The sequence below is a fragment of the Lampetra planeri genome, chromosome 25 (assembly GCF_965212315.1).
Source record: "Lampetra planeri chromosome 25, kcLamPlan1.2.h2, whole genome shotgun sequence".
Lineage (NCBI taxonomy): Eukaryota > Metazoa > Chordata > Hyperoartia > Petromyzontiformes > Petromyzontidae > Lampetra > Lampetra planeri.
Window position 1 is genome coordinate 1,897,721 of NC_136131.1, and position 16,016 is coordinate 1,913,736.

At 48.1% G+C, this 16,016-nt stretch overlaps 1 long non-coding RNA gene and 1 pseudogene across 2 annotated transcripts; one reads left to right on the forward strand and one right to left on the reverse strand.

The window, feature by feature from the left end:
• Positions 1-250: 250 nt before the first annotated feature.
• Positions 251-1,862, reverse strand: LOC144727521 (uncharacterized). Its single transcript, XR_013587405.1, has 3 exons — positions 1,246-1,862; positions 752-837; positions 251-596 (listed from the first exon to the last, which is right to left on the reverse strand). It is a non-coding gene; the product is annotated as an uncharacterized LOC144727521 (long non-coding RNA).
• Positions 1,863-8,607: 6,745 nt separating this feature from the next.
• LOC144727522 (protein S100-A1-like) lies at positions 8,608-9,809 on the forward strand (annotated as a pseudogene). Its single transcript, XR_013587406.1, has 3 exons — positions 8,608-8,678; positions 8,840-9,022; positions 9,575-9,809. The product of XR_013587406.1 is annotated as a protein S100-A1-like (transcript).
• The last annotated feature ends 6,207 nt before the right edge of the window (positions 9,810-16,016 follow it).

Here is a 16,016-nt window from a genome sequence, read left to right on the forward strand (position 1 = left end):
CACTCAATCGTTAAAATGTTGTGTAAAATAATTATTACTGGCCAAGACTAATTCGAGAATCCATTTAAATTGAGAGAAATAATTTTAACTGCTTTGACAGCTAGAGGCTTAGCGCGGCCTGGAAGCATATTATTAAGTAATACATCTTACAATTACAATTCCCTAAAGATGAAACACATATGAATTAACTGATTACTAATCTATTATAAAATTACAAGAACCCCCCCTCCCCCCCGATCTCTGCACCTGATTGGGTTCAGTGATGAAGCAGGTGGATTGCTTCAATATTCTGGCAAATTGCTCGATGATGCTGGATGTATATATTTACAGTTGCCAATACATCCATCAACAGAAAGTCGATCCCCAACATCCATACGAATTCAAGAGGTTTTCCTCTCATCAGCATCCACGTTCAGAAGAGTCCACAGACGAGGATGAGGAGGATGAGAAGCGGTCTCCCAGAGGTCCCCAGCGGAGGAACTGCATCCGCAGGAGGTGCCGAGCCAGCAGCACGCTCCATCTCCCATCTCACGGAGAGCGGGACTCTCGTGCCAGCTTACCAGTCTTGACTTGCGCAGGGCGCAACGTTGATGAATCTGTGGATGGGAACGAACGTTCAGCTGCACGTTCCATTGGTACCCCCCTTTTCTACTTGGTACACGCAAGCCGAGCCAGCGTTGGGGGGGCTCCCACGGCACAGGGGTGAGAAAGACAAAGAGAGGTCCCGTGTCTGTGTGCGCGCGTGTTTCACCTGTGGCCGTACATCTGCTGCACGAACCCCGGTGGCTGCTGGTTCTCGTACATAGGGGAAACATCTCTCCCCCGGGGCTGGGAGACCTGTGAAGGAGACCACCATGAACATCAGCTCGTCGAGAATGCCCGAGGCAAATGCGCGATTCGCTCGCAAATCCCAAACCGACGCTCCGGGCTTCACAGCGACATCTTAACATGGCTTTCGATGCATGTGTGTGTGTGAACGCGTATGTGGGTACGTGTACATGTGTATGAAATTGGGGAGCAGCAGTGTAACAGTTAGCGCGCTGCTTTATGAACTCAGTGACCAGAGTTCGATGCCCCTCACGGCCAACACCAGTGACCATCGAGCCTCAAATTAGTACTTGGTGTGTGTTTAAACATCGCCACTCGGACACAAAAACTTGCCCCAGAAGTTTGTAAAGGCTGTACATGGGATCTGAGTCTTTATTACAGGTCCCAATGTGTTTGCATATGCAAGTCACTCCCTACCGATCCCTGGCCAGTCTTCCAATGGGCTGATGGCACCATGACCACTATCCGACGCTTGCTCGATGTATCCTGGTCGAGGGACAGTGCACCCTGTGGCTCCATTACTGTAGGGTCTGCGTTCACGAGTTCTTGCAGATGGGCAATAGACATTCAAAACACGGCCAATATCCGGCCACAGGCAACAGGCATTTGCCAAGGGGCCATTCTCCACAACGTCCCGGTGATACTTTGCCTCTTGAGAAGAAAAATTAACCCAACACACTCATCAACAACACTGTGGCCTTGAAATAATAATATATCTATGACGACAATGTTCATACCTGGTGACAATGTTCATACCTTTTGTTTTGGACATTAAATAATACTTAAAAAAAAACATTTTGGTAAACTACCCTGATTAAACTACACTAACCCCAAGATCAAAATGCCCCAATAAAAATAAAAACCTTTCAGCTTAATTTAAATAATAAATTATTGTTCTGGTCATAATCATTGTGTATGACTGACATTAAGAGAAGTGGAATGCGTTTTGTCACAAGATTGAGAGGTTGGCGGAACAAGAAAGTTTGAAAAACACTACAGCGATATATATTCACGAGCTGGAGAGGCGGAGGGGTGGAAGGGTTGCCGTGGAGGGAGCAACAATCATCACTAGAATTGATGGCCGTGGAGTCTGCCAACCACTTGCAGCACTCCGACTGTGCCAGATAACCACTGCTGCCGCCGCCGCTGCTGCCTCCGCCGCTGCTGCTACCACCACTGCTGCTGCCGCCGCTGCTGCCGTTGCTGCTCCCGGTACCTGCGAAGTGGATGGTCATGCTGGTGTTACTCATGGTCACGCTGCTGCCATATCTCCAGTAGAGCCACTCGTCCGTCGTGTGGGTGAGGAGGAAGGCCGTCGATTCATCCACAAGCGCGACAGGCACATCCCGGTCCATTGCTGCCTGGGCGGTTGTTCCTGCGACAGAATGACCCCACCTTCTCGTCACTCACATGCTCTCGCGGTGCACGAGAAGGTGGCATCACAGAACTACATTTCGAAACCACTTCGATGAAAGCCTTGCTGTCAACACTAGAGGCACTGCTTCAACACGCCTTACCTTTAAGGATGCCACGTTGGCAAGATGTTAACCATCCTGCCTGGTATACAGGTGCGTGTGGGTTCTCGACCCTGACCCCTGTGGTATATATGCAGTTTGCATGTCTCTCCCCGTGGTCACATCGATTTTTGTCCGAGTCCTCCAGTTTTTCCCTCCACACACATTTAGAATCAACATCAGGCATTTAGCATCACCTGAGACCGTGCGCCGTACCCACCCACCCCTTTCCCTCGCAGCCATGCCAAGTTCAATCCCCTCACCTGGTCTGCTGACTTTGTGGGGCAAGAGCCTATTGCGCCTCCATTTGTTGACAAAGGGCCATTTTGACATCTTCTTTTGATCTGCTGCTCCCGCGCTCCACTTCTTCTTCTTTTCCTCCTCCTCCTTCCGCTCCTTGGCGGCGGCAACCGCGACTCTGTCCCACCACAGATCCCGGAATAATTGGCGCGTTCTCAACCGGGTCTTAGCTAGTTTATCCTCGGCCTTCAGGAGGGCCTTGTCGGCCACCGATATACGCGGCCCCTTCCGACAACGGCCGCCCCAGCAGGACGGGCTGGCCTCCTCCTCCTCCGGCAGGCCATCGTCGGGCGAGAGGTCACAACGCGTCGCGGTGGGCATGTCACCAATATCCGGTTGTCTGCAAACGCAGACGGAACACAGGTGGGGTCACAGTTGCTCGCAGGCCATCGCGCCGACAGTCACGAGCTTCTGTCACTTTGCAATCACACTCGAGTCAAGCGAAATCAGAAGCTCTATTCATACTGGAGAAATCCGATGAGCTATGAAGCTATTTTTCACAGATGTTCAATTGGGGGTGGGTCAGAACATTACAACAATACAAAAACATGATAGGAGTGCAGAGTGTAGAAAAGGAAAACAAATAACAAAAAAATATATACGAATAAAACTAAACTAGTTTCATCCTACCAGGTAAACTCCATTTAACACGTAGGCTTTCACGACCAATATCATCCATAAGAGGTTTTTTTGGGTAAGATTGCAGAAATATATAAATGTGTCGTTAAAACCTGCCACCACCCGACACAGCCAACTAGTAAGGGTTGTTATGTAAACAGAACGTGCAAATTCATCACTAGTACAGCCCACCGGTGTTTTTGAGAGCCAAGCCACAACATTTACAATCTGAGTACGAAGTTTCGTCAGTAATTACAACTAGCTTCATCAGCTGACAGCCAGATTTTTGGAGAAGTCCACCTGTTTCGTTCCTTATATAGAGGCGTAGATGTGGTGACCACACTTCTTCGCTCTTGCGCAAAGTGGTGGGGGGGATTAATGAGTCAACGTACATTATGCATGCGTGTTATGCGAGCCCTTTGATCTTGTCCTTCCTGTTCATTGTGTATTAAAATAGCCGTACAGTACCAACGGTAATCCCTATTGAAGTATGGTGGCTTGTATAGGCATGCATTTAAACAATGTATTATTTGATGATTCGCTTCCGAGCAGCACTAAGTCGGTAGCTATCCGAACGGTTACAATTATTTTTACAGTCGACCCTTCCACATCGCAGGGGTAGGGGCGCAGGCCCCCCGCGATCTGGAAAAACTGCGTGAAATTTTTTGGTCCCCTTGGTTTCCTTGGTGAGCGAAGCGAGCAGAATAATAGTGTAGTGGCGTAATTTGCGCAGGGTTCGCAAACAGCAGTTGCATTCATGTACGGGGTTGCAAACAGTGCGGTCAGTTAAGGACAAGCGTGAGGCCTGTGAGACAGCAGACAGAGAGACACCAGCAATTAGGGAAAGAGGCAGTGATTGGCTGGCTGCAAATGCAAACACGGAGGAGGCGCCAAGAAGGCAGAGATAGAAGCGATAAGGGGGGGAGCACGTGCAGGAGACACCGGAAGGATGCCGGCTTAACGAGGGCCACCTGAGGACACTTAATGAGGAGGGGGATATATGGGGATGTGTGAAGCAACGGGAGTTGAGTTGGTTGGAGATGAAGAAGTGAGAAGTCAATACAAGAGAAGTCCGGGACCTCGCCCTCCATTACCTCGTCCTCCCCAGCGGTGTTGGCTGAACCCCTGCTCGGGGCACGCAAGGTTGAAGGTGTGGGTGTAGTAACAGGCTAGCGGAGCAAGAGAGAGTGAGCTCGGAGTAGCAGACTAGCGCAGCAAGAGAGGGAGAATTCGCCAGAGGAGTACGTGGTGTTGAACGTGAGGAGCACCCGTGTGGGATGCTTCTAATAAAGTGACACAGGAGAAAAAGAAGTTGTCCGCGTGAATAAACACCACTACAATAGTATAACAAAAGACAGTATCACCTTTTAGTTAAATATACAAATATAGAGTACAGTATTTGGTCATACAGTACAGTTAAGATATCTCTACATTTTCCAGCCTTTGCGTGTCGTCTGCTGGCTTTCGCATTCTTTTAATAAACTTTAACTTTTTACAAAATTTTACTTTAGAAAAGTTGTGTATATTTATGGTATTAAAGGATTAAATACATTAATATTATCCAGTACTGTACATATATTTAATGCATTTATGAGTTTCTAAACCTTTTCAGTGTCGTCTGCGGCTTTCGCAACACTCCCAAAACTCCCAAAAACTTCCCATTTAATGTCTTTTGCCGACCCCGCGATTTATCGAAACCGCGATGGGGAAAGTGGCGGTGCAGAAGGGTCGACTGTCTCATCAAACAGGAGGAATTCACGGTGCAACGCATCTCATCTGTTAAACATCTGCAGGCAATATGATTGTCATCGATTGATCCTGCCTGCAGACATTGGTAGGTCACAGATAATGATGAAGATAAGAGAGCAGCAGATGAGGACAGAGCAGCAGAAGAGCAGAGCGCTGTGGATGATGACGGTGGTGGTGGGGGATTAAACGACTGGAAGCCTCCTCGCCTGTGTCCGTGTGTTGGTGAGGAGTGTCCACTACCAATAGAACAGCAACTCGTGTCTCCCTTCTGCGTCTCCATGTGTCTGCCTTCTGTGTCTCTGTTGTGTGCCTATGTGTCTACGTTGTGTCTGTGTGTCCCCCGTGTCTCCCTTGTGGTGTCCAAGTGTCTCCCCCCCCTCACGGTGGTGTGTATCAATGTTTGTCCCTCTGAAGCCAACGCCCGACCTGACATAGACACGGCCACAACAGAGTACCCGGGTGTCCTGTGCAGCGCTGTCTCACTCACCCACTGCTGAACACATCTCACAGCCGTCTTTGTCTCTCCCCAGTGCCGTCTCACGCTCACTCACCTCGGTGATGTTTCTTCCATCCTTCGACCGTCGTCGGCGAGGTTCTTCACTCAAGCAGGGAGAGCGAGTCGAGTGAGAAGGCCTCAGGGAGTCTCGGAATCTCGGAGAGTCGCGGAGTCGTCGGCCTCAGCTTCTTCGCGGGAGACTTGAATCTTCAGAGTGGGCGTCAGTTGGTCGTGACGTCACTCGACGGTGGGCGGGGCTTGTGTCTGTAGGGGGGAGGGGCTGCGGGGGGGGGGCTTGTGGGGGATGGAGAGGAGGGGCGGGGGGCTTGATCATGCAGTGCAGAGGTTTGCGGTTTGAACCCGTCAGGTCGCCCTGGTTAATACTACGGGTGTATTCAAACTAAACTATTTTTTTTATTTTACCAGGTAAGGCAAACTGAGCTACATAGCTCTCTTTACAAGCGATCTGGCTATCACAAATGATAGCTCAACGAAGTGGCTTATCGAGTGGAAATGTAAAGCAGACAAATACTCGAAGAGCATGTTGATTGTAAATGTGAAAGGAACAGAAACCCAGAAAAAAACTCCAGGTGATCACAGGAAGATAACATGTAAACTCGAAATATGCAGCAGGCGTTAGATTCAGGATCAAACCCACGACCTCCTGCATACCAGGCGAGGGAGATAAGATCTCACCACGACAGCGCCCAGCAAACGAGCTGACCACCACCGCCACGCTGCCTGACCATCGTTGATCGTTCCTTGGGAACGATCGGCTTCATCATTTGCACGGCAATTTATTTTAATTTGGTATTTTTTCTACAGTGATGCTGGCACGCGTAGACCTAGTCTCGCTCATGACGTCACTTTAAGGTTATTTATTTTAGCCGGCCGGTGGTGACTACAAACGCCGGTAATCCAGCACTGTAGAGGCGAGGGTTGGTGGATCGCACAAATGCTGTGAAACTCCCAACCCCTTGGCGTCAATGAGGCACCATACCCTGGCTCGCCAGGAGAAGGCGGTACAGCAAACATGTACGCCCACGTGTTCCATCTGTACGGAATCAAGTTTTACCTCGCCATGCACATGCCGTGGGTTTTCTCTGGGCGCTATGGTTTCATCCCAGACGTAAACGCTCATTATGTGGCCGAGAACACCTTCGTATACAGAGGACAGCAGAGCTGGTGGCTGCTGTCTGCGGCTCCTCTTTCTCTCTCGTCGACGAGAGCGGGCGAATTCCGTGCAACGGCGTCCACACAACTTGTTTTTTTGTTGTTAAATCGCGTGAATATAAATGGGGTCTTAATCATGGCTATCGCCTGATGAAGCTGGTTGTAATTACCGGAGACAACATTGGAATCGCATTCTAAATATTGTAGGTTTGCTCTCCAACACATCGGTGTTCCTAACTAATAGCTAATTGGCAGGTTTTCTTTGCCACTGTTGCAGAGAAACGAAAGCTACCCAGAAGAGCACTTTTTAATAAAGTGTTGCCGTCACATGACCCACTCACGTTTAGGCTTGCTAACTCTTGACTGAAGATATTGCGGGAGATGTTTAATTTCCTTAAAGTATCCAATTAAAAGCTCCGGTATCGCCTTAAATTGTCACCCGGAGAATGATGCCAATTTCGGTGGACACTCCCGGACATTGATGGAGAGTTGGTAACCTGATTTGCGTTCTCTATTTGTGAAGCTGTCCAGTCATCTCAACCTACTGTGTGGTACGGAATTGGACAAGAACACAACTCAGAATAACTTCTATCGTCCCCAAATGCTTTTGTTTAGCTGGCCTGCTCTCTCGTTACGATCATGACGGGAAAGAGGACGGGCTGGCGACACAAGCAGGCATAATGTAAGTCGTGTCTTCCTGCTGTTTGAGCAGAAGCAGCAGCACACCTTTGCGAATTGTTATTTCTTTGGGATGTGTCTATACAAAGGCAGAAACCTAAGTGAATAGTTCATTAGCCCTGGTGTCATCGGAGTTGGTTCATGAACTCGCCAAAAGCAAGGGTCTATATTTTCCCATTTTCCAGCTGGGCTGGTTCAATCCTCTGATGGCCTCTTCATAACCTTGGATATCTCGTCTCGGATCATTCTGTTGTCGCAGAATAAACACAACTTTGAAACTTTGATTAGCGCATCGGGTAGAGCTCGTCGAGAGAAATAGGTTGCCATATCGTTCGCCTTCAACAGACATTAAATGACGTCGCAACGGAGTTTATGAGAGAGCCGGGGGCTTATGGGACCCGCTATTATGTTCGTTTGAGGTTAATGATTATATTTATTGAAAAAGTTTTTATAAAATTCAACCCTTATAAAATTCAACGTTTAACCTACTCACTCCGGATTGTGCCCGCCCTCACAGTCGGGCATATTTGCGGAATACACCACGCCGCCATTGACGCTGGCCATTGACCGAGCAACCCAACATTCCTACCAGCTCCCTCCGCAGGAATGTGTTTTATTTCGTCCCCGTGCAAACACCTCCACTCCCTCCATCAAGCGCCCGCTTGATAGCAATGTTGGGGCCTCTTGGCACGCGCCTCCCATGAGTTCATTGTCTGTTGATGTTGTTTCTGCTGTGCTCTGGCATCACGGACTTCCCTTGTAAATTAGCCGGGAAACGAGATAAACGGGACCAATCAAAAAACATCATCACTTAATCGCACAGTGAGAGCGAGCAGGTGTGAGTGGTGACGTCACTGGCCGCGCTTCATAAAAGCCGCAACGGGTGGCAGCAGTCGTCGTCAAAGTTGCAGACGTCTGTTGCAGGTACCGCCACCGCCACCGCCACCGCCACCGCCACCGCCACCGCCACCGCCACCGCCACCGCCACCGCCACCGCCACCGCCACCGCCACCGCCACCGCCACCGCCACCGCCACCGCCACCGCCACCGCCACCGCCACCGCCACCGCCACCGCCACCGCCACCGCCACCGCCACCGCCACCGCCACCGCCACCGCCACCGCCACCGCCACCGCCACCGCCACCGCCACCGCCACCGCCACCGCCACCGCCACCGCCACCGCCACCGCCACCGCCACCGCCACCGCCACCGCCACCGCCACCGCCACCGCCACCGCCACCGCCACCGCCACCGCCGCGGTGTTGGGCAAGATGCCTTGTGTAGTGGGGATCTCTGCAACGCGCGGGTTTTACCTGGGTTCGGTGAGAGCTGTGTGCAGCGCTGGTTGAGGTTTGGGCCAGAAATTGTTTTTGGAACAAAGCTGGGGCGCTACGTGATCAGTCATTATGGTGCGTAGAGAGGTGCCGTGTGCATTGTCTTCACGTGATTGAAGGCTGTCTCGTTGTTTGTCGTGTCTTCGCAGATTCCACTTGCGTACTGACTCGACCGTGCATCGCTTATGAAGATGAGCGACCTCCATGCAGCCACCCTGAAGCTCCTGTCCACCTTCAATGAACTCGCCCGCGACAGTGTTGTGAAAGATTGCCTGAAGAAGGAAACGTTCAGGAGCTTCCTAAAGGGGGATAAGGGCAAGAGTCTGATCCAGGTGGGATGTGGTTTTGCTATTCGTATGGACCAGTCCCTCGGTTCATCCCATGTTTGAGTCTCTTGTTATACCCTCTCCATTCTTCTGTACTAATAAATGTTTGGTTTGGATCGCGTAAATGTCCGTCAAACCCGACCGACAATTTGGTAGGGTTTGTCACGTATACTGCCGATTAGTTGCTACTTTAGCACACTGTTGTGTTGGAGAGTAAACTTGCAACTTGTACTAATGAATACGCCGTTTAGCTGATTTTTACTACTGGCTTCATGAGGTGATAGCCAGAAATGTGCAGTGGTGTTTCGTTCTTGGAGATGTCTCACTGGGCCTAATCGGGGGTGACAAAACGGATAAGGGGTTAATGTAGTCTTATAACTTCGAATGGACCATTAATTCTGAGAATGCAGGACGTATTGTGGTTGGCTTATTCACAGTTATTCCACGTGGTAGAATGACCGGCACTACGCCGTGTACCATCACTTGCTGTCTATTTTGCCCATGTTCCACAGTCCAGGTCCAGGCTTTTCTAACTCTTGCTGCTTTGATTCCATTCAGAATCCCGTGGATGGGTTCGTGGTGAGCCGCATCCTGAGGGACCTTGGTGATGACAAGGATGGGGAAGTCGACTTCCTCGAGTTCGTGATCACGATCGCGGCCTTGAAATTCTGCTGCCACCCGAACTTCCGAGCGCATCACGAGCGGAATGGCAGGACCCACGCGCTGCGCGCATTCAAAGTGTAACGCGCCTGTTGCATGATACGCATACTATGAAATAAACGGTTTAATCACATCAACGTGGCGTGCTTGTGACCTTGATACTCTAGGAAAATAATCGAGTGCAGTGGTTATCCATGCAATGTCCTCGATGGGCAGCTACCAGGATGAGTCTAGCGATATGGAACGTGCCAGGTATCCGTTTCCTGCTTGCAGTTCTGTGGTTTCATAATTGGAAGACTCGATATAGCTGACAACTATGCAACGTAGGATGGGCTGCACTATTCCTTTTCATACCGCTGTTTATACTTCGTGTACTTGCGTAGGATGAAACTTTTGATTAGCAAGTGATCTGGATTTCGATCTGGATTTCTTGCACATACTTTCCCAACCACAACCCAGCCTTTTGATCTGTAACGTATATCGACGGTAATGCTGTAAGTTATAAATGAACAATATCAACACCATGTATGTATTACCAACATGGTTATCAATATTTACACCCCCCCCACCCCCACCCCACATGATGGTACTCAAAGCCACGTTTCCACAACTGCACCATAACTGCAACATGTTGGGCACAACCACCACGAAGGTGTGCTAACGAATGTGGCCGGAATGCTGGGTTTGCCCCCCCCCCCCCCCCCATGTGGGGAAAGGGTAGTTGCATTAGATTGATTGCACTTTATTCATGGTTTTGGCACATTCGAAGTTTTGCATCTTTAACGTTTCCGTTTACCCCGAAAGTCCTGTTTGGTGTTAAGCATGTTTCCCTCAAACGTAAGTATAAAGTCTGGAAAATGACGAACACATGCGAATTGTTTACAGATGACCCATAAAACATGTTGGTGCATGACCTTCACTTAATTTATTGTGGGAATGTGGCCAGGAAAAAGGATGTCGACTTTCATCCCGCACGACTGAATAATTCACCTTAACTTAAATATTTTAATTGTTGCGTGAGTTTCATGTGGTCTAACGCCAAAACACGTTCCTTCGGAGTGGTGTTGTATCAATGCCCTGTTTTCCGTTATTAATATTAAGAATAATTAAGATTTTTTTTTATATCTATATATATATATTTTTTAAAATTAAATAATGAAAACAACCCACTACAAGCACACCAGGAATCTGTGAAACGGCCATTAATCTGGGAAGAAGTCGGTCACAGAGAGGTCAGACATCCAGATGGACAAAGATCGATGACCTGACCTCGCAAGACATCTTGAGATGCACGGAGGGGGTGCAGAGCAGAGTAAAGGATAATAACGGTTGCCACTCGCGTTTTATTAACGTTTTCCTTACCGAAAAGTAGAAACTTAACAAAGAGAATTAACCAATAAACAAAACGGTTTTTTTTATTAGTAATTATCTTATATTACTCGTATTCACCGCATACATATTATTTAGAATTATATGTTTCCTATCTACATGACCGTCCTATAAACTAAAGAGTACGAATTCCAGAAAGCTTAAGTGGAAACATAGTTACACTTAACCTCAGGACATTAAAATATAACTCAGAATAAAACACCAATCTCTGGAGAACTAAACTTGGCGAAGCCCCAAAATAATAATGTGACGAGGATCATTACGAATATTCATTAAACATAGACGAATGATAACCACGATACTAAGACCGAAGGAACTCATAAAATATAATTCAAGAATAAATGTAACACACAGGACCACATAAATGTATTGCAAACATCTCCTCAGCCACCTTTGTCTTCCAGCGGGGTCTGGCAAGCAAGGAGGGAGCAAAAAGGTCACAGGGGGGAATCGATGCCTGACATTCCAAAGACATCTGTTTTTTCTGTTTTCTCTCGCAAAGAATGCGCAGACAGGGGAGTCACGTTTTGAGTTAGGCACGGGCGCACATAGCGAACGAGCAGTCTGTCCGAGTCGCGCTCAGTCTCGCAACTCGGCTTGCGACGCACTGTTGCGACGGGGGCTCGCAAGAGAGCTGGGGCAAATCGTGCCTCGAGGAGAGATGGGACGACGAGACATCGTTAAGGTGACAGCCTGAATGAACAGACTGTCCGAGTCACGCTCAGTGTTGCGACAGGGCTCGCAAGAGAGCGGGGGCAGATCGTGCCTCGAGGAGAGATGGAACGAGGAGGGGTCGTTCGAGTCGCAGAAATCTGAGTTCAACCTGGGTCGGGGCTGGGTTTCAGCCGTGCTCCGGCTGGCGGAGCGTCGTGAGGAAACGAAACACCGATGCCGATAGCAGGTGTCGCTTCTCGCAGAACGAAGTTAAGTGCGAGTGAAGCTGGCAGTTGCACGAACAAGGGAAGCACGGAGCAGAGAGAGTGACGAATGACGACAAGCAATCAACCTGTAAAAGGGCGGAGATCGCCAAGCGTCGACCAAGCGTGCAAAGCAGAGAGCGCGATGCAGTGGAGAAAACCTGGTCAAACGGCTGTGAGGAAGAGGACAGCGCCATCGAATGCGCCGTGTGTTTGAGGGCAGACCGACCACCACCCAGTGAGCACAGCCGCGTCGTCCAGAGCCACAAGCCAACACAGCCGGAAGCAAGGGCGAGTGTCCGTGTGAAGTTGGCAACGATCAAGGAGAGAGCCACAACACAGCACGACTCGGACGTCACCGGGCGTCACCGAGCGTCGTGCCAACTCGTCATCTAGCAGTAGAGGGAGAGAGAGCGCAAGAGCAGAACGACTCGGACGTCACCGGGCGTCACCGAGCGTCGTGCCAACTCGTCATCTAGCAGTAGAGGGAGAGAGAGCGCAAGAGCAGCACGACTCGGACGTCACCGGGCGTCACCGAGCGTCGTGCCAACTCGTCATCCAGCAGTGGAGGGAGAGAGAGCGCAAGAGCAGCACGACTCGGACGTCACCGGGCGTCACCGAGCGTCGTGCCAACTCGTCATCTAGCAGTAGAGGGAGAGAGAGCGCAAGAGCAGAACGACTCGGACGTCACCAGGCGTCACCGAGCGTCGTGCCAACTCGTCATGTAGCAGTAGAGGGAGAGAGAGCGCAAGAGCAGCACGACTCGGACGTCACCGGGCGTCACCGAGCGTCGTGCCAACTCGTCATCTAGCAGTAGAGGGAGAGAGAGCGCAAGAGCAGCACGACTCGGACGTCACCGGGCGTCACCGAGCGTCGTGCCAACTCGTCGTCCAGCAGTGGAGAGAGAGAGAGCGCACAAGCAGAGACACGCCGAGCGAGGGAGCAGCAGGGGCTCGCGGCGGCCATGCCCAACCCATCGAAAACTTCTGGCCGCTGTTTGTATCCTCCCACACCACACAAGCTAACGACACAACTCCCGGCTCTAAGAATTAATTAATATTACAAGGGGACAACGCACACACAGCACGCACACGAATAAGACTTTTAAAAAAATTGTCTTTGCGTTTCAAAAAGGGTTGCCATTTCGAGGTGGTGCGTTCAATATCAACTGATCGTGCAAAGCAGTTGCTGCCGTCGAGTTACATGAATAACAAATGTTTTAGTCATTCATTTTCGTTAACTGCATAATCACGCCAATGACGAAGTATTTTTAGTCATTCATTTTCGTTAATCGCATAATCTTGCCCATGAATTTATTGACGTATACTTGCTTTCGGATAAGAGAGTGTCATGTGTTTGTTTAGAATTAAAATTGCTTAACACCAACTGTTCGAGTGCTTCTTTCCAAGTCCATGCAAAACTGTCTTATTCATAAGAGCTGTTACCTGCGATGAGATATGAAAATGGAGACCTAAAATAGCATAAACACACTAAGATAATCGATAAACGTTTAATCGATGATAATCGTGTTATACTGATTGATATAACACTGGATGAACGACGCTGAGCCTAATTATCATAACTGCAAACATTAACATAATCGCAAGCATCCGCATAAATTACTATGATTATCTCCGCGATTATCATAATTTATGCATATAATTACACACATTATCATAATTTATGCATGTTAATACACACATTAACATAATTAATGCGATTTGCGCATTTTTCGGAAAATTATTATTTTTTATTATTTTTATCAAAATTTCATAATCCAACACATACAACAGTGGGCAGGTAGGAGCTTGGTTGGACAGCACATTCGTGCACTACAGACGGACAAATAATCCCTGGTGGGCAGTGTGGAAGCTGTTGTTCCTACCTGTATAAGTGTATGGGTGGCTACAGGAAAGCCACCCATACGGATGCTTACCTAAAACCGGATTCCCACCACCATCCATCCCAGAAGAATTCCCTCATCAAGACTCTATATCATAGAGCCCAATGCATCTCCGACCATGAACACATTTCCAGTGAACTCAAACACGTACGCCAAGCTCTTAAGGCTAATGGTTACTCCGACTACACAATCCGCAAAGCCATCACTCCAACCATCATGAAGGATCCTGTTGAGGAGCCTTTCAAGACCATCACCTTACCCTACATTGCTGGGGTCACAAAAAAGATCTCCAAAATCCTGATTAAACACAAGATCCAGGTCCGATTCAACACAGTACATAAAATCCGTGATCTGGTACCGTCTGTAAAAGATGTGGTTCCAGACATACAGTACCCTGGCGTCTACAAACTAAGTTGCCTCTGTGGTAGCAGTTACATTGGGGAAACCAAACGACATGTCTCGGACCGCATCCGTGAACATAAAGCTGACCTGAAACACGGTAGGACAAACACCTCAGCCGTGGCAGATCACCGTTACAACTCAGTGGGCTCACATGACATTGACTTCTCCAAGACAGAGGTTCTCTGCAAGCCATCTGGCTATCATGAGAGATTCGTTCATGAGGCGATCCACATATACAAACACAGAGACAATTTTAACCGAGAAGATGGATTCTGGCTTAGCAATCATTGGAAGGACGTAATAAACCATTTCGATACACATTAGGGTGGGTAGAATAATACATAGTGTTATATTAAAATGTATACGGTTTATAGCAATACAGTATATAATTTAATGTTGGGTTTATCTATGGCAGTATATAGTACGGTATATGCTCGTGTGATGTAAGAGAATAAAGTTTAGATGGAAGCATATTATATAATTTTTACGACGTAGAAGTGTAATGTATTACTTGCTGTTAGTAACTCAGCTTATTGTAGAGTATAGTAAGTATACTGATGGTGCTATGCAGTTTATACTTTAGTTTTTTATGTAGTTTATACTTTAGTTTTCTACGTGGTTGTTTAGTAACTGGAGCTACATATAATTAACATTCCTTTCATTTGTTAATGCTACTCCATGCACCCCCCCTTGGTGCTGCTGATCCTGCATAATGCATGGGCATAATATGACTTTGAAACCCCCCCACCCACCTCCTACGCATTTCCCATGAATATGCTAAATTCCTTTTCATATGCACATTCTTTTTGTTAAGGCGCTCTTCCACCTCCAACCCAGCTTATATATAAGCTCCTAGCTTGGTAGTGTCTCATTCTTCACCTGAAGACGGCTGCTTGCGTTGTAGCCGAAACGTCGTGAGAATTATTTTATTTTATTATGTTTTATTTTTATTATTTTATTACTTCCCTTCTACGTGACTTTACCGAAAGAACCAAGAAAATTTGACAATTACTTCGAGAGCTTCCTTCTCTAGCTCTGCCCACTTACACTTGGGTTGGGCCCACCACAACCCTTTATAAACTCTTGTTGTCAGCAGCTCTCTCTTGTGTCAGCGGTTGTCCTGCTGTATCGGTGCCACCTGATGAAGGTCGCTTGTGTTGCGATCGAAACGTCGTGATTTGTTTTATTTTATTTCTAACTACGTGACTTTACCGAAAGAACCAAAGAGTATTATATACTCTCCTTTAGATGCCCCTGGTTCTTAATGTTCTGCAGATGTAGATGCCACTGGTTTTTCATGTTCTGCAAATGTAGATGCCACTGGTTCTTAATGTTCTGCAGATGTAGATGCCGCCATCTATTGCGGGGCGGTTGAACTTACGACTCTCAGTACGAACAGGCAACTGGACATACGAACCAGGTTTGTTCATTTCTCTGAAAGTTTGTAAGTCGAATGTTCATAAGTAGAGGAGTCCCTGTAGTTTATTTTTAAATGAACAACCTCACGTTGGCACAATATATGCTAAATAACACGTGCTGGTGATTGGACAGGGTTTAGGGTCAGGAGTTCCCAAATCCACACTGAAGTACAGCATTACCCGCTTAAAACAAAATAATGTTTGAACTTGAGGAAGATCCTAAGATTGGTGGGAAAAAAAATCGACTCAAGTCTTCTTGAACGGGCTGCCTTATTGTCCTTGTTTTAGATGGTTAATGCTTTTAAACCTCT